Raw genomic sequence first — 18,180 nt, 5'->3', positions numbered from 1 at the left:
ATGCAGACGCAGAGGAGGAGCCACGTGGAGATGCCAGGTAGCAGCGTTTGCCCCAGCTGAGGACGTTCCCCACACGGGGCCCTAGTCCGATAACCGTTTCCGCTTCAGCCTCGTGTCAGAAGCGTGTCAGTGAGCCTTACCGTCGACTCACACTCAAAGGGCCATTTTAATTGACCACTTGGTCTTCTCTTCGCTCAACGCGACCGAGGGAGCTCGAAGGCTGGGGGTGGGGGGAGTTCAAGGGGGAGCATTGTTTTCACGTGTAACGAATCATCCATCAAGTCCTCCAGCCTTATCACTGGGGGGCGAAAATGACTTTCAAAACCGGGAGGGCGGTCGTGGCTGTTTCTGTCATCGGCCGCGTGCCGGAATCGTCAGCAAGCGCCAACACAGGACGTGCCACGCCCTCTCCGAGGTTCCTGGGGCGGCGTCACGGCTCCTCGTGATGAAGACAATACGGTGCCGAGGGGGCGCCGAGCGCCGCGTTCCGGAGCCCCAAACAAAGAAAACCTCTTACAAACCCCCTGTGCCTAATTTCGTTTTAGAAAATTAGATACTTGGAGTTTTGCATAAGATAACTGTATTACCAGGATGCAATTTGGTCTGGGTTGCTGGGTTTAGTGCATGCGGCTCCTTAATAAAAAGTGTCAGTTAAAATGAAAATACAGCTTGGGTAATTAAATTTAATTGGATCTTGTCACTTTAGATCCTCTTCGTTTTCGAGGGTTCGTACGGAATTGCAGCTTCTGGTTTTGCTAATTTCTTTATTGCAAGCTGCTGCCGAACCTGACCCTCCTCTAATGAACTGAGACCCTGTTTTCGAGGGGGGACTGCGGACGGTGAAGGTGGTGGCGCACAAAGAACGGGAAGGGGTGGGCTTGGAGCCAAGAGGCAGGGGTGCCACCTGCCTGGTGCTTTGCAGATACCTGGGGTAGGCCGTCGGGTCTGGGCCTCAGGGGCATGAGCACAGCAGCGGTGACTGTTGCAGGGGAAATGCTGGGTCTGCAAGGTGCCGCTGTGCCTGTGGAAGGCGAGCCCACGCCGTGCAGCAGGTGCCGTAACATCCACCGACGTTCGCCGGATACAATGTAGCCACCCCTGGGACAGCTGCAGGCCCCCTGCAGGTGCGTGGCCGCGTATGAGCTTCCGCTGGCTGCTACAACACATGGCCAGGAACTCGGTGGCTGGAAACAACACAGATTGACTACGTCTCAGGGCTGGAGGCCGGAACTCCCAAACTGGTGTCACTCGGTTCCTTCTGGAGTCTCCAGGGCACAGTCCAGCCCTTGGCGCTTCCGGGATCTGCACCTGTGGGCTCATGACCCACGTCCCTCCCCTCTCTGCTTCTGTCATCATCGCCCTTACCGTTTCCCCGCTCTGAGGCGGGCGTGTGTGATGATGTTGGGCCACCTGGATAATCCAGGATGATTTCCCACCTCAAGATCCTTTGCTCAATCACGTCCGCCGATGAGTCCTTCCAGTGCATATTCACGGGTTCTGGGAATTAGGGTCTGGATGCCCTGAAGGTTGTTACTCAGCTGACCATCGATCGTATGGAGACCGCAGGGCATAGGGGTAAACTGGTGGGTGCGGCCAGCGAAGGGCTGCTAAGGAAAGTCTTCATCCCGTAGCCAGATGAGCCTTGGTTGCTGCCTGCACGCCGGCTTGCACGGCCTGTCCTTTCTGACGCAGCGGGCTTCCATGTCCTTGCTGCAACTCCCCAGGGCCAGTGTCCAAAATCAAGAAGGCTCTACCTGTGGAGGAAAGATGGAGGCAGGGACTATGGCCTGGAACTGTAAAAATTAAGTCTGCCAGACCCCTTCCGGCCGATTCCCTTTAAAGGCAGCCAGTGTATTCGAGTCTTGGGTGCTCTTTCTGAACAGAGGTGGTGGGGGAGCACTTTTTTCTCCACTGGACGTTGCCACTTGTTTTACAAACGACTCCACCTGAGGAACCAGTGGAGGCAGGAGCCGGAGTCTTGGTGACCTGCTGAACTTCTTTTGATGCTTTGCAGCCTACACGCTTCGACCTCAGCTTCCACATCTGCGACACATGCGTCATTCGTGTTTCCAAACTTTTCCCTGAGGATAATGGGGTGGGGGGGAGGGGAATCTGGATTTTTCCAGATTTTCAAATAGATTTGAATAGATTGGCCTGGGTTCATTCAAATGGATTTCTGCATTGGTTTGTTTTGGAAATGCCTGCATACAGGCGAGGCTTATGGTTACCTTTTTATCATGTCAAACGATGCACCATGGGGTTCCCATTGGGGGTGTCAGGGAAATATTTTGGGGGATTGCCATATGCATACTGAGATGGAGACAGGGAAGGGAACAGAGTGTGGCCGTGGGTGGCTGTCCGTCTCAGGTGGGCCCTCTATGTCCCACAGGAACCTGGAATGGTGGGTGAGGGACTGGGATGTCCTCCTCCTTCATTCCTGGTCACCTCCTCTACCGATGCTGCATGCTGATGTCTCCATTCCCCAGACAGCAGAGTCAGCCGAGCTGATTCTCCTCCTCGGGAAGGACCGGAGCCTCAGCGAGCCACACCTGCCTTCTGCACAGGTGAGGAATGTCCTGTGACAGGTGTACGGGCCTTGCACTGATTCTCCATGTCTCACATTCCCACGTCCACCATCATCTTCAGTGGACACAAGGGCGGTACAGTGTGCACGTGACTGAGCGTGGTCAAGAAGCTGGGTTGTAGCAGAAGGATGCTGGGATGGTGGTGGGTAGACCCGACCCGACTATTCTACTTCCTGTCTTCTCAACCATGGAATCAGGTCCAAGTTGTGGGGCCTTTGGGATGCGAGAATTGGTGATTGTAGGGCAAGGTGGAGGGGGTCCTTTTCCGGATGCACGTGGGCAAAAAAAGATGTGCGTCTGTGAGGCCCCTGTACATGCTGAGGGTGGTGGCCTTGACTTCTGGGACCTGCCATGCACATCACTCAGGGAGCTCATCCCGAGGCCCCTTTCCTCCTGCCACTCAGACTGTGGTGTCCACTCCTAATGTCAGCCTTTGAGATGACAGGCAGCTGCCCGTTCTTTTTAAATTCATATCTGGTCAAATCATCCAGGAGAACGGAGGATGCCCCCGGGCTGCTGTTGCAGGACACATCATAACCACTTAGCGTGGCCTCGGGTCCACTGCTCGGGCCCTGCCTGCCCATCCCCGTCTTCCTACCTAGACTCCCAGCCATGTGGTGGAGGTGTTTCTGACAGCGTGATGTAGCGTGGCTCACGTAAACCCCTCTAATTTTTTTTTAATAATTTTTTTTAAAGATTTATTTATTCAGAGAGAGCGAAAGACACAGGCAGAGAGAGAAGCAGGCTCCATGCAGGGAGCCCGACGTGGGACTCGATCCCGGGTCGGGATCACACCCCGGGCGGCAGGCGGCGCTAAACCGCTGCGCCACAGGGGCTGCCCAACCCCTCTAATTTATAGAGGGTTTCAGGTTTAATCTTGCGTGTTCTCCTCCTGTACCCTAAATTATCAATCACTTTCATGACATGTAGAAAAAAAAATAACAAGCAAATCTTAGATGACAGTCTTATCAGCTCTTTTAATACAATTTCCTAAATCAAACGCCTGACTAAAGCTTGTAAAAAAAAAAAAAAGTAAGGAATTAAAGAAATACACTCAGGACAGCAAATACTGTACAGATAGACTTGTCGAATCCTTGGTTTTACACCAACGACTTTCTGTTGCCATGAAAATATGCGGCTGGCTTTGGAATCTGCATCTGCGTCAGGAGGGAGGCATCTGTGGAATCATCCATGATGCCCTCAAAGCACAGGTGCATTTAAGTCATCTCAGGATTCTTCATTGATCGCAAAGGTCATTTTTTTTTTTTTGCCATAAAAGTCAGCACTCAGTGGGTCTAGGGGGTGAGTCAGGGATACCTTTCCAGGGGTGATGATTCTGCGTCCCACGCTTGCCTACTTGGATGGCATGTTCATGAGGGATGGGGAGATGTTGGGTATAGTTCTGATGGAGAAGCGTTCGGAAACGGAAAACAAAGAAGGAGCTAGAAAACCATGGTTGGAGAATTCACAACAGAGTCTGACAAAGATCCCGAGAGGTTCCTTGGGAGCCTCCTTGTGCATCCATCCTGGCTTTGGGTGATCTCCAGTACGTGACATGCATGCATGTTCTCCGTCTGAGCAGAGCCTCACCTGGAATGCCCCAACCCGGCCACGTACGTGGCTCCTCCTGTTGGCCGCTGTGACGTCTGAGACTCCATGTCACCCCTGAGAGCCCAGTCACAGCCTTATCACCTGAGATGCATCCGTGGCACCCACAAAAACCAGACAGTGAGTCACCCTGACCTTCTGCTCTTTGCAAACAAGCAGAGGAAGGGGGTGGGAGCATCTTCTAAACTAATCAATAATTAACAGGACACAAGAGAATATTTCAGCTACCCTGAGCTCAAGTATTTATGTACCAAATACAACAATTTCCACGTCCTCTTATCTTCCCATCAATCTCGTTTATTGAACAGCTCAGCGGAGAAGGGTGGATGCTGGAGTTTGAACCCCCAGGCCTCACAAATTGGCATGGATTTCTGTCCTCACTCCGTCCCCGTTTCTCAGAATCTGTGTTCTTATCTCATAAAGACTGCGAAGAGGCAGTGAGAGTGGAGTCCACTTTGTTTACACGTAGGTTAATCCCAAACTGATTTCGGCACTTGGTCATTTCCTACCACTTACGTTTACCACACGGAGGGTTTGCATTTTGCAAGTTTCTCTAGAAAGGCCCTAAAGCTGAGATGGTTCATTAAAATACAGTAGGAAAATAAAATAAAATAAAATAAAATAAAATAAAATAAAATAAAATAAAATAAAATAAAATAAAATAAAATAATAAAATAAAATAAAATAAAATAAAATAAAATAAAATAAAATAAAATAATAAAATACAGTAGGTATTCTCCAGCCCATCACGTAGAAGGGCTAAACCGTGTGTCATGGAATCAGGGCCGTACTTCATCAAGGGTCTGTCCTGAGCACAGATGTGTCTTACCCTCCGACTGCCTCTCTGGCCACCCGGACCCCCACCCCCAGCGATGAAACAGGATAGAAATGCCTGGTGTGAAAAGCATCCCAGATGGACTCACTTTTAAGTCAAGATACATATTTCCCTCAGGACGCAGAAATACCTCAAGGACGCAGAAGTGAACGTCTTCCCTGAGCACAGTTTGCAAAGAGACTTCTTTAGGGGTGAGGAGGGATGAAATTCACATTTTCCTCCCACATAGACGCCCCACTCTTGAGGGAGTAATCACCGCTTGCGTCACCACCCGGCTCTGTGCTGGGGCCCCAGAGTCTGCAGCAATGGAAATCCTAGTGGACATGGTTAAGATTTGTCCCCAGGAAAGAAGAATGTCATGGGCAGGGGATGTGAAATGACCTGGGAAATTAGTACAAGGGTCTCTGTCTCCCGCACTCTCTCCCTGTCTGTCTCTCCTTTTGTGTGTCCATCTGTCTCTCTGCTGGACCTCCCACTCCTTCCATCTGTCCTCATCACCGCTGCCCTCTCTGCTCAAGATTCCTCTCTCTCTCTCTCTCTCTCTCTCCATCTCATTAACTCAGCTCCTGGGAGACCCTGCATCCTGGTGTTATCTGGGTAAACTGCTATGATCAGGGCCCTCCATCCCAATGACCTCAGCCAAGATCCCTGCAGGTGCCTCCCACCCATCCTGGATGATCCACTCCTTCTGCCCTGGAAGCTCCTCCCACATCGACAATTACACTGCACGGATTAACCAGGGGATTAAAACCTACAAAACGTGCTCCCCAGCATGTTCGGAGAATTGGCCAGGTCACCCTTGGTTCCTTTTGTCTTGGAGGACATGCTTGATCCCACCACCCTACATCCCTGAAGCTTCCTGTAACCCTACAGTGGGAAAATAAGATACCATTGCAATGGCCTCAAGTTTACTTGCCGTCTTCCTCGGTTCTTTCCAAAACTTCATTTTAATTCCTTGAACGTTGTCGCAGGCAAGTTGAAGGAAGTATCAACCAAATCTCCAAAGATACCAGGGCTGGTGGGTTAAAACCATGTTCAAAACCTGGGTTCAGCAGCAACTACGATAACATGGGATATTTTGCAGCCCAGGACGGGTGTTCAGCAGCATCTCATGACCATGGAATGTTCTGGAACAGATACTGAGGGACAAGGCGTCCTTGGCAATGAGCCCCTGGCTCAGCCTCCGGTGGATGCCCAAGTGAGATCATCTGTGGGAGACAGCATAGGGTGCAGATAAGGCCAGTGAGGTGTTTCTCTGGACCCTACTGACTGCCCACCTGTTCTGATTTTTCAGCGTGCCCCCAACAGAACGACCTGCCCTCAAGAGCCCCAGGGCATCCCTGTGGCCAGGACGGTAGAGTCCCTGGGAGCCACAAGTGCAAATGAGGCCGTGCCAGAGGAAAGCCTGGAGAAGCACATAGTGGGGTTGACCATAAGGCTGAACATCTGCATGTGAGCACCTGTGAGCTTCCTGGGAATCCTACAAGGGCAGGACCTTGTGGGGAGAGGTCAAGACCCAGGGGGAGGGGGAGGTGAGATGTGTCTGTGTGCATGACCGCAGATGCCTGGGAGGCACCTTCTCTACTCAGAGATCACAGAGCTAAGGAACATAGCTAAGCCAACAAGAAATCCCAATGGTGTCATTTCTTGGGGGAAAAATGGGGTGATGTCCCCCCATCCCTGCTCCCCTGAGCCTTTGACAAATAAGAGTGAACCTGGTCCAAACCAATAGTAACTGGTTGGCATTTATGGCATCTCCAATCGCCAAAGAGTTTTTCTTCCAGGGGGAGAATTTTTAATGTGTGTGTCCGCATCCAAACGTCTTCTTTGCCCATTGCCATGTCCTCTCTCTCAAAAAATATGCCGTCTTGCTAGTCTAAACATTCAAAACAAGGGCGCCTCTGTTCCCCGAGAGTTCAGGTGAATCCGGTCCTCCAAAATATTTCACACTGCCACAAAGTTTTAAATTTGGGTCCTCAAGGTGTGAGTCTGGTTTCTGGGTGTGGGCTGGGTTGGTCACAGATCGCGGGACCACGGTCATCAAAGTCTGTGGCTACCCCACGGCGCGTTCCGCAGGCATGCTTCCCGGACACCGAGTTCACCTTGTTCGTGTTTAAATGGCCTTACATACGCGTGGCATCCTACAACGAAGCAAGCAGAAAAGACCGTCTGTGGGAGCTCCCCCGAGCTGCCTTAGAGAAAAGCCACACAATGGCGGTCAAATAACAACATCCATGGGACTGCTCCCTGTTCTGGAGGCCGCACATCTGAGATTAAAGGTTAAGCAGATCCTATGGAGGCTCCAATGGAAGGAGGGTCCATTCTGTGCCTCCTTCCAGGATCTGGGGGCTGCCGACAACCCGCGGTGGTCTTGGCTTGTGGCCACATCCATTCATCTATCTTCATGTGGCCACCTTCCCTCCGTCTCTCCTCATCCCCTTCTCTGGACAGCAATCCCGTTGCATCGAGAACCTACCCTAAGAACGTTATCATATCTCGATCACATCCACAGAGACCCAATTTCTTTTTTTTTTTTTTTTTTTTTTGGCTGGGTACAGTATACTTTATTGATGGTACATGACAAGGTAGGGCTCCCCAAGCCCCTCCCCTTCCTCAGGGTCTAGGATGTAAATTGGAGGTCAGGAGATTCTCAGTGTGTTGGGGGATTAAGTTGGGGGCAGGGACTCCCCAGCAGCTGAGGGCCTCTCTCTTCCTCTTGTTGCTGGGGATGGTGGTCCAGGAAGCTCTTACTCCTTGGAGGTCATGTGGACCATGAGGTCCACCACCCGGTTGCTGTAGCCGAATTCATTGTCATACCAGGAAATGAGCTTGACAAAGTGGTCATTGAGGGCAATGCCAGCCCCAGCGTTGAAGGTGGAAGAGTGGGTGTCACTGTTGAAGTCACAGGAGACAACTTGGTCCTCAGTGTAGCCCAGGAGGCCCTTGAGGGGGCCCTCCGATGCCTATTTCACTACCTTCTTGATGTCGTCATATTTGACGCTTTCTCCAGGCAGCAGGTCAGATCCACAACTGACACATTGGGGGTGGGGACACCGAAGGCCATGCCAGTGAGCTTCCCGTTCAGCTCAGGGATGACCTGCACAGAGACCTAATTTCCAAATGAGGTCCCACTCACAGGCACCCAGACTTCAGCCTTCACCATAGGAAGACCCATTTCTGTGCATCACACCATCTTGGAACAAAGTGGTGTCTACCCAGGAAAGTCAATGTGAGTCCAACCCAAAAAACTGCAAGGATCCTGAGGATATTAATCGCTATTAACGTACCTTCGTTTTTTTGTACAGATCTCAATAACCGGGTGATTTTAGAACTGTTGGTTTAGAAATATATCAAAGTGCCAGCGAACATCTTGTTTTTTGATGTGCACTGCACACATTTTTTCGTTCTTTTGCTTTTTGTGACCGGATCGAACCCTATTGTTTTGTTACATCTAAAAAATATCTTTTGCCGGCTGGCCAAATAAAAGATTTCCTCTCTTCACCAGTACCTCCTCAATACTGTTCTCCTTTAAGAGAGTCCCTCATTTCGGCTTGTAATTAGGTATTTTATTTTATTTTATTTTATTTTATTTTATTTTATTTTATTTTTTGTAATTAGGTATTTTTAATCTTTTTTTTTTTTTTTTTTTATGATAGTCACAGAGAGAGAGAGAGAGGCAGAGACACAGGCAGAGGGAGAAGCAGGCTCCATGCACCGGGAGCCCGACATGGGATTCGATCCCGGGTCTCCAGGATCACGCCCTGGGCCAAAGGCAGGCGCCAAACCGCTGCGCCACCCAGGGATCCCAGTAATTAGGTATTTTATATAAAACAGATCATAAAGACAAGTTCTAGACTTGGAAAAATTCAAATACCGTCTTCTGGGGACACAGAGGAAAAACGGTGGCAGGAAAATGCATCAAAACGAAGAGCCCCTGTTTAAGCTCCATGTTGGTCCATTTCCGGACACACATGCACTTGATTGTCTACCACTCGGTTGGCCCTGGAGGGACTCTGGGGGATTCAATGTGGAAAGAGTGGGTCAAGTGCGAGCTGGTGCCCGTGCATCCTAGCGGGAGAGGTGTTCTGCATTTTAGGGACAATAATAAACACGTTTGTAAACGGAATGAATTTCCCTCTGGAGTAGAGGGCGGTGGAGATTGTGCTTTAGCAGGAGGACTGTAGACTCGGGTCTGAGCCTACTAACCAGATCCTGCCTCTGGGCTAGTCGGTCACCGTCATGGGTCTCAACTCCCTTCTCTGCAAAAGGGGGACAATATATATGGGGCTGTTGTGAGGTGGGAACAAAACCAGGCATGTGGAAGACTGAGATCAGGACCTGGTTCAGGGAGAAGGTTCAAGAGGTGTGATTATTAATTCTATTCATTGCTGGGCAGTGTCTGAATTTGCTAGAGCAGCTGTAACAAGTGTCCACGCATTGGGAAGCTTAGAACAAAAGGAATTAATTCCATCCTCTGCCGGTGCTGGAGGCGAGACGTCTAAGGTCCATGTGGGGCAGACCACTGAGGTCCAGGGACTCCAGGGAGGGTCCTTTCTGTCTCTTCCAGCGTCTGGGGCCCCAAGTGTCCCCGGGCTGGTGGCTGCGTCCCTCTCGTCTCTGCCTCCGTCCTTACGTGGCTCCTCCTCTGCGTCTGCGTCTCCTCTCCTGTCTCTTCGAAGGACCCCTGTCGTTGGGTTTAAGGCCATCCTCATCTGAGATGACCTCATTTTAATTTGATTGCATCTGCCAAGATCCTATTTCCTAATAAGGGCACATCCCAAGATTTTGCATGGTTGTGAATTTGGGGGACTCTCTTCAGCCTGGAAAGGCAGCACATGCCAGTTCTTGGTAGACATTTGCTGAAGGAGGAGGCACAGAGGTTAAGCAAGCAGTGTCTCCTGCCCCGGTGGACTGCATCCCCCTGGACAGCCCTCATTGGTCGCAGTTGCCCTAAATGAGGGAGTTTGATGACAAACCTTGAAGGGAGTTCCAGGCCTAGGGTACTATGGCATCGCCTCTTCAACATTTCCTCAGTGGTCGCCACGGGCTGGGGAAGGGGAATAGGGAGGTGACAGCTAATGGGGACACGGTCGCCCTCGGCGGGGATGAGAATATTTGGGATGCAGGTGGCGGTGATGGTTGTGTCGTACGGCGAATGCACTCCGTGTCGCTGATGGTAAATCTGACGTTGTATGCATTTTACAATAAAGACAAGGAGATTTTTAAAAATTGATTATAATGGGAATATTGAAGATTGCGCGGAGGGAAAGAGGCATTGGAGCCTGTAGCCAGTGCCACCCCGTATTCTACATCCCTGAGATCGGTTTGCTGGGACATCCCTGCCCTTGGCTCTGCTTCTGGCACATGTGTCCCCACCTGAGGCGGCTGTCTGTGTCCTGCACGTCCCCATCCACACAGCCCACAGGGCCAGACCCACGGCATTCAGCAATGGGCACTCCCCGTTGCGGGCTTGGGGTGATTTCTGCACACGGCTCAGAGAAGCTTTTGAGCTCCCCGGTTTGTCATTTCTGGAACCGAAAGCTCTTCTTGAAGGAGAGAGATATTCTTATCTTAAGACATATAACGCTACAGAATGTCTTTGAAAGGTGTCATATTTCATCAGTTAAAGGTCCTGAATTATTCACAAGGAATTCTGCATGTTTTGCAGGCTGCCGTCTGGGTCCCGGTGTAGATGGGAGGAGATCGGAGGGTCGCGGCTCCCCACCGCAAGGGCTGGGCATGGGGACTGCGAGCAGCAGGTGTACCGGACACATGTGCCCCCCGCCTGTGCCCTGCTGGGGTTCACTGGACTTTGCAAAATGCAGCCCCTATATGGGTTCTTCGGATTTCCACGACAGAACAAGCCTCTGACACCCTGGCGTGTGCGGAACCTTCCAGAACACACAACATCCGCTGAGCGTTGGGGGTCGTCTTTTCCAACCGCCGTTCAGGTCTTTTAATTGTGCAAAATCAAGTCGATGGTCAGTCCGGGCTGTAGGCCGCGGAAGGGAGGGAGGGCGTGCCATTTTTATTTCCAAAATCGAACCCAACGGGGGTTGTCAGGACAGAGGGGGGTGTGTGTGCGCGCGTGTGGGGTGGGGTGGGGGGCTCGGTCCCTTCCTCATGCGAATCCATAAATCACCCCGTTGCAGAAAGCGTGTCCCCAACGTATTTCATAGGCCGCCGCGTCTCCAGGTGCACATATGCGCGCATTACGGATGCCGCGGGCCACCGGAATGTGGAATGCAGGCACCCCCGCCCCCCCACCCCACGCTCGCACCGCCTTTCATGCGAACTCTCGGCTGATCTGGATGCAGGAAAAGCTGCTGCTACACCCCATTGCCATTCAATCCATTATAACACTCACTTGTGCGCTCCTCATCACCCTGACTTCTAATTTGACAATGACAAAGAGCTTCTCGGCGATTTTAAATTTCATAATTTTAATCTGTCAAGCCTGACATTTAATTAGTGCCCTTTCTAACCTGTAGCCACGCGCGCGCAGGGCTGCCGTAGGTTTCCCTGCGGAGGAGAAAGAAAAAAAAAAAAAAAAAGAAAGAAAGAAAAGAAAAAAAATTTTTTTCCACCCCCGCGGAAGAGTGGATTAATAAATATGTGCATAACTGCCAGGTGCGAGACAATGTGCCCACGATGGTCTATTAGCCCCAAATCGAGACAGATGAGGTTAATAATATTTTAAAGTACGGAGTGATTGCATTAGCAGTGATTAAGCTCGGGCTTGGGCCCCCCCACCCAACCCACCCCCGTGGGAGACAGTCATCGCCAGCGTGAAACGGGAAGTCTGCGGCGCCGAGTCTTGTGTGAACCATTTTCTGAGCAAACACCATGGTGGCCGGCACCTACCGGACGGGGTGGTGCTGGGTGATGGCTCCCGGGGTTTGCACACAAGGCGAGGCAGGCAAGTGGGGCTCCCTACATGGTGGGTGAGCACGTTAGACGGTCCAGGGCACGTGCTGGACTTTTCTGGACCATTACTAGGGCATCTTTGGGGGATATGTGGGGACAGTCCTCCTTCACAGCTCCATGCTGGTGCCATCTTGACGCTCTTTGGGGACTGACCATTTTATTTCAATGTAGACCCAGATTCCATCAGTTTTTCCACCCAAGGCCTGGTGATTTCCTGTTGACGCCTCTTACGGGGGCCTGGTTTTCCCATTAGGACTTGACCTGCACATCTATCCCCTCTCGGGGTAGAAAAAGGAGACTTGGCAGGAGGTTTCTGCAAACACTGGGATTTCTTTGTCAACGGCTCCCTGCTGCCGAGTTACAGCCCAGGGCATGGATCCTGCTGTAGACGATGGGCAACGACCTTTATGTTCCCTGTCTTCTCCCCCATCCCATAGAAGCCTGCATGACATGACCCTGCACCTGCGTGGATGGTGCTTCTGGGTTCCTCTTCCCGGAAGGAAATTGTGAGAAGCGGCTCATCCTCCCCATGGGAATGCATGTTTCCCCACGAGAGTGTGCAGGGCTGCACCACCATCCTCGTTTCCTCTGCAGGACACTGTCCCCGGTTTGCGGTTTGAAAACGACTTGCAGAGGCTGCGATCCTATTTCCCTACATTTCCATTCATTCATTCATTCATTCATTCATTCATTCATTTCAGAAGCTGAGTGATTCCCAGGCCACTTGGGAGCACCCAGTAAAAGCTCAACCAGCGGTGATTGTGATCACAAAAGGTACATGTCACGGGAGAAACGCAGGGACAGATGGGACTTTGCATCTGTATGTACAAGGTGGTTTGACTGGGGCATGTGGCTTAACCGTGTCTGAATCCACTTCCCTGCCCCCAGCAGGGAAGCCCCTGAGTCAGCCCGGAGCTCTGCTCGTAGACGCCGTATGAATGAGCAGGTGTATTTAAACAGCCCGGACGGTGCTTGGGCCAGGATGGGGATCCAACGCTCTGATTACAGAAATGTCCTTAAAACTTGGGTTTGCTGCGGTCACGTAAAACATCCTCACGCCTTGATGTCTCCTGTTTATCCGCCGGCTTTGTCCGAGCCCTGAGGCTTCGTGCGTCTGGACCACAAAAAATCATTTTATGAATCTCTCATAAAATGCGGGTTTTAAACGGGCAGAGAGATGATGTCGGATGCTGGACGGTGGCTCCGACGTCAGTGTGGGGTTGAACCGACAGCGGCAAAAGTGCTGCCAAATCCCGGGCAACCTCGTTCACACCTGCTGCAACGTCCACAGAGGAAGCCCGGCAGGTGTCGGGCGTGAAGAGCACTTTGGCACAAAGATAGGTTTTCAAACTTTGGGGTTCGATCCGGCCTCTCACGTAAGGCTGTGCATGTAGACGCATTTAATGACTCTTATTTAAAGGGGATGCTTTTCTAAGGCAGCAGGTTCACCTCCCCAGTGATCTGTGGAGATGGTTAATTGCCACTTAGCGGACACACGTGATGCACATTGCACGTCCAGGTTGTGCGGCACCAATAGCAAATGCACGTGCTGCTCTGAGGCGCAGATCTCTCAAGGACTGCCCTCCTGGTAAGTGCTCACGATTGCTCCCTGGGGGAGCATCTCAACGTGTCCCCCCATTAAACTCTAGAGCCAGCTCTTCAGAGGCAAAGGAGAGAAAAACAACCGCGCCATCCTCTTTGCTTCTGAGGATAAACCGTCGGTTTCTGGTCGTGTGCAAAGCCCAGGGGTGTGATCTCAAGATACCTGGACCACCTCTTCCGTGTTGCTTGCAGACAACCAAAGAGTCTGATGAATCGAGGCAACAACAACTTGCAAATCAAATGTGATGGCGTTTGAACCGTTCCAGTTTGGTTCTTTCATCCATTGTTCCGTTGAGTTATTTGATGATATGGGTCACCTGGGCTATTTAAAAACATTCACTGCAAAGGACGGGATGCCTCGCACGGAGCGCATGACACCTGTCAAGATTTACGCCCATTCTCCCGTCGGATGGGATTCCTTCTTAATGGCTTTTCCGAATTCCTTCATCTGAATGCAAGCGCTGTGCCATCCACAGATTTCACAGATGTCTTCTCTGTCTCTCCATTCACTCTTTTGTGTTTTTTTTTAAGATTTTATTTATTTATTCATGATAGACATAGACAGAGAGAGAGGCAGAGACACAGGCAGAGGGAGAAGCAGGCTCCATGCACTGGGAGCCCGACGTGGGATTCGATCCCGGGTCCCCAGGATCGCGCCCTGGGCCAAAGGCTGGCGCCAAACAGCTGAGCCACCCAGGGATCCCCGTTCACTCTTTTGAAAAGCATCCTTAACAAACAGATATTCCTCGTTTTACTGTCATTCAATGCATTATATTTATTTATTTATTTATTTCCATTTTTGGTTACGCCGTGTTCAGGCCAGTTTTAAATATGTTCATCTCTGCATGATCTTCTCGCTCCCAAACCGGGAAGATGTCCTTCTGGGTCATTATTTAAAAAAAAAAAAAAAAAAAAAAAAGCAAGCAATACATTAGGCTTCCCCAGCTGTGATAACAAAATGCCATAGAGTGAGCATCACGATGATAGAAATTATTTTCTCACAGTTCTGGAGGCTGGAAGTCCAAAATCGAGATGCTCATCAGCTTGGTTCCTGGTGAGGACTCTTCTTGGCTTGCAGGTGGCTGCTTTCTTCTTCTTCTTCTTCTTCTTCTTCTTCTTCTTCTTCTTCTTCTTCTTCTTCTTCTTTAATGTATCACATCTTTTTTCCCCCTTTTTTTAAAATTTATTTTTTATTGGTGTTCAATTTGCCAACATAGAGAATAACACCCAGTGCTCATTCCATCAAGTGCCCGCCTCAGTGCCCGTCACCCAGTCACCCCAACACCCCGCCCACCTCCCCTTCCACCACCCCTAGTTCATTTCCCAGAGTTAGGAGTCTCTCATGTTCTGTCTCCCTTTCTGATATTTCCCACTCATTAAAAAAAAATGTGGTGGCTGCCTTCTTGATGTGTCCTCACATGGCAGAGAGAGAGAGAGAGAGACCATATTTTCGGGTGTCTTTCCTTGGAAGGACCCTAATCCCTTCGTGGCGACCTACTCTTAGGACCTCATCGGGCCATAATTACCTACTGAAGGCTCCACCTCCCAAATACCACCCCATTGAGTGGGAGAAGGTAGGGCTTCCACATATGAGTTTGATGGGGCTGAGTGGGCACAAATCTCCAATCCACACCAAGACGTCTCGCTTGACATTGACCTTTAAATTGATAATGCTCCTAAAATTTATTTTTGTATGGTGACCTCTGAGATTGAAGTCAAGTTAGAGTTTGTTGTTGTTTTTTTCCTGAGTCGATGGAAATCTTTCCAAAATCATGAATTAAAATACATTTCCATCTCCCCACCATTCTGAAATGTCACTTTTGCAAAACTGTCCATATTTGGTTCTGCCCACATATCCACCCTTGTGCCAATGCCATTTTAATTACTAGCCTCTTACATTAATTTCTAATATCTAAAAGAATACATTTTTTTCTCCCTTGTTCTTTGAAACTATCTAAGCAAGTCATAGCCTTTCAGATAAATTTTAGAATCAGCCTATTAATTCTCGAAAAAAAGTAGGTTAGAATTTTGTTTTTTTTTTTGGTTTTTTTTTGTTAGAATTTTGAATTGTCATGCATTAAATCTATGCAATATTTGGCGACAACTGACATCTTTATAATACCTCACATTCCCATCTATGAATATAGTCAGTTTTTATATACGTGTAGGTCATGACTTATTCCTTAAGCGTTTCACAGTGTTCTGGGTAAAAGTCTCACAAAAATACACTGTATTTATTTGATCTTTGTATATTAAAGTCAATTACAAAATCGTATCTTCTACAACTGCTCTTTGCCAATAGATTTTTGCTGATAGTAGACATACCGCTTATTTTTTACATTGATTTACTATCCAGAAAACCTGTTAAACAAATAATTAGTTCTAATAGTTGATTTGTAAAATGTGGACATTTTTATGTTTACAATCATACTGCGTGTAAATGAAAATTACCTCCTTTCCTTCCTCCTCTCCTTCCCCGCGGTCTTTTCTTGTCTTATTGCACTGGCTAGAAACCCCAGTGCAAGACTGATGGAAGTAGTAATAGTGGGAATCTCTGTCTGACTTCTCAATGTCAATTTAAACATATTTCATATGCCGCAAGTGGCTTTTAAAATCATAAAAATTGTCAAAATTTGTCACTTGCGGGATGCCTGGGTGGCTCAATGGTTAAGTGTCTGCCTCTGGTTCAGGGCATGACCCCGGGGTCCCGAGATTGAGTCCCACGTTGGGCTCCCTGCATGGAGACTGCTTCTCCCTCTGCCTGTGTTTCTGCCTCTGTCTCTGTGTGTCTTTCATGAATAAATAAATAAAATCTTTAGAAAAATAGTCACTTGCTTTTTGTCATTTATTGAAATGACCTATGGGGATCCCTGGGTGGCGTAGCGGTTTGGCGCCTGCCTTTGGCCCAGGGCGCGATCCTGGAGACCCGGGATCGAATCCCACGTCGGGCTCCCGGTGCATGGAGCCTGCTTCTCCCTCGGCCTATGTCTCTGCCTCTCTCTCTCTCTATGACTATCATAAATAAATAAAAATTGAAAAAAAAATATTGAAATGACCTATGGCTTTCCCCCTCTCCTTTATTCTATTAACATGATGAATTGCACTGATATTTTCCCCCAAAGGCTTAATAAAATTTGCATTGTGGGAATAAACCCAAATTGCTATTCCTTTATTTTTCCTTTTCAAAAAGTTTCAGACATTCCTAGATTTAATTTCCTAAAGCTTTCATTTTTGTTCTTAAAAGAGACTGACCTGCAAGTTACTTTTTTTTTTTTTTTTTTTTAAATAAATCCCTGGTTTGGCTTCATAAACACGGGTTCAGGAAGCATTCTGTGCTGTAGATTCTGGAAGAGTTTGTATAAAGTTGGCATTTTTTTCTTCCTTAAACATTTGTTAAATACACTAATAAAGATTTCTGAACCTGACAATCTTCTTGAGGGAAAATTTTAAATTATAAGTACATGCCTTTAATTTATGTTTTTATTTCCAAAAGCACGTCCATTTTATCTAAGCTTTTATTTTTGGCATAAGGCTTTTCATCATCTTATTTTTAAAAATATGTAGAGGATCTACAGACATATTCTTCTTCTGATCTTGTAATGTCTATTCTTTTGTTTTTTTCTTAAATCTTTCAAGCATATGTAATTTTTATCATTCTTTCACGCAATCAATTTTGGTCCTGTTGATTTTCTCTGTGTTATTATGCTCATGATGTAATTCATTAATTCTTGTTATTTCTTTAGGTTTAATTATTTTTCTAACTTCTTGAGATAGGTTCTTAATGATTTTCAATCGTTTTTCTTTTTATAAAAAAAAATTGGGGCTGTAAATTCTCCCACACACCCTGCTTAAGCTGCTCTTAAGTTTTAGTATGTAATAGTTTTATTACCATTCAGATCAGAATATTTTTTAATATTGATTTTTGACTTCCTCTTTGCCTCACCAGTTATTTGCAAATGCAGTGCTTAATTTTCAAACTTATGGGATTTTCCAGTTACCTTTTTTGTTATTTATTTCCAGCTCAACTGCACAGGAACTAGAAAATGTACTTTGCGTGTTTTCAATCTCTGATGTTTATAGTAATTTGCTTAATGGTACAGCATATGGTTAAATCTATAAATGTTTCATGGGTGCTTAAAAGTGGCAAATATTTTGCAGCTATTACGTATGGACTTATAAATCTACCCACTAGGCAAACACAGGTTGTGAGATTTGAACAAAACTAAAATCTTAAAACTACCCTGCGTTTTTGACATGTGTGTTCTACCTACTACCTAGAAAGTATGTTAAAATGTGCCCCCAAAATTGTGGACTTGTTTACTTTTATTTTACCACTTTTTGCCTTTTCTATTTTGAATCTTTGTTATTCAGTGCATAAAAGTTTATAATTGTTTCATTTCCTTGGTGAATGGAGTCTTTTTTCATTAAAAAGGTTTTCTCCTTCTCTTTAATATTATTTATTTTTGTTAAGTGCTACTTTTTTTAAATAGAGATTTTATTTATTTATTCATGAGAGACACAGAGAGAGAGACAGAGACAGGGACACAGGCAGAGGGAGAAGCAGGCTCCATGCACAGAGCCCGACGTGGGACTCGATGCTGGGTCTCCAGGATCACGCCCTGG

The sequence above is a fragment of the Canis aureus genome, chromosome X, assembly GCF_053574225.1.
Source record: "Canis aureus isolate CA01 chromosome X, VMU_Caureus_v.1.0, whole genome shotgun sequence".
NCBI lineage: Eukaryota > Metazoa > Chordata > Mammalia > Carnivora > Canidae > Canis > Canis aureus.
The sequence above is the reverse complement of the archived record's forward strand: the minus strand, read 5'-3'. Positions refer to the sequence as shown.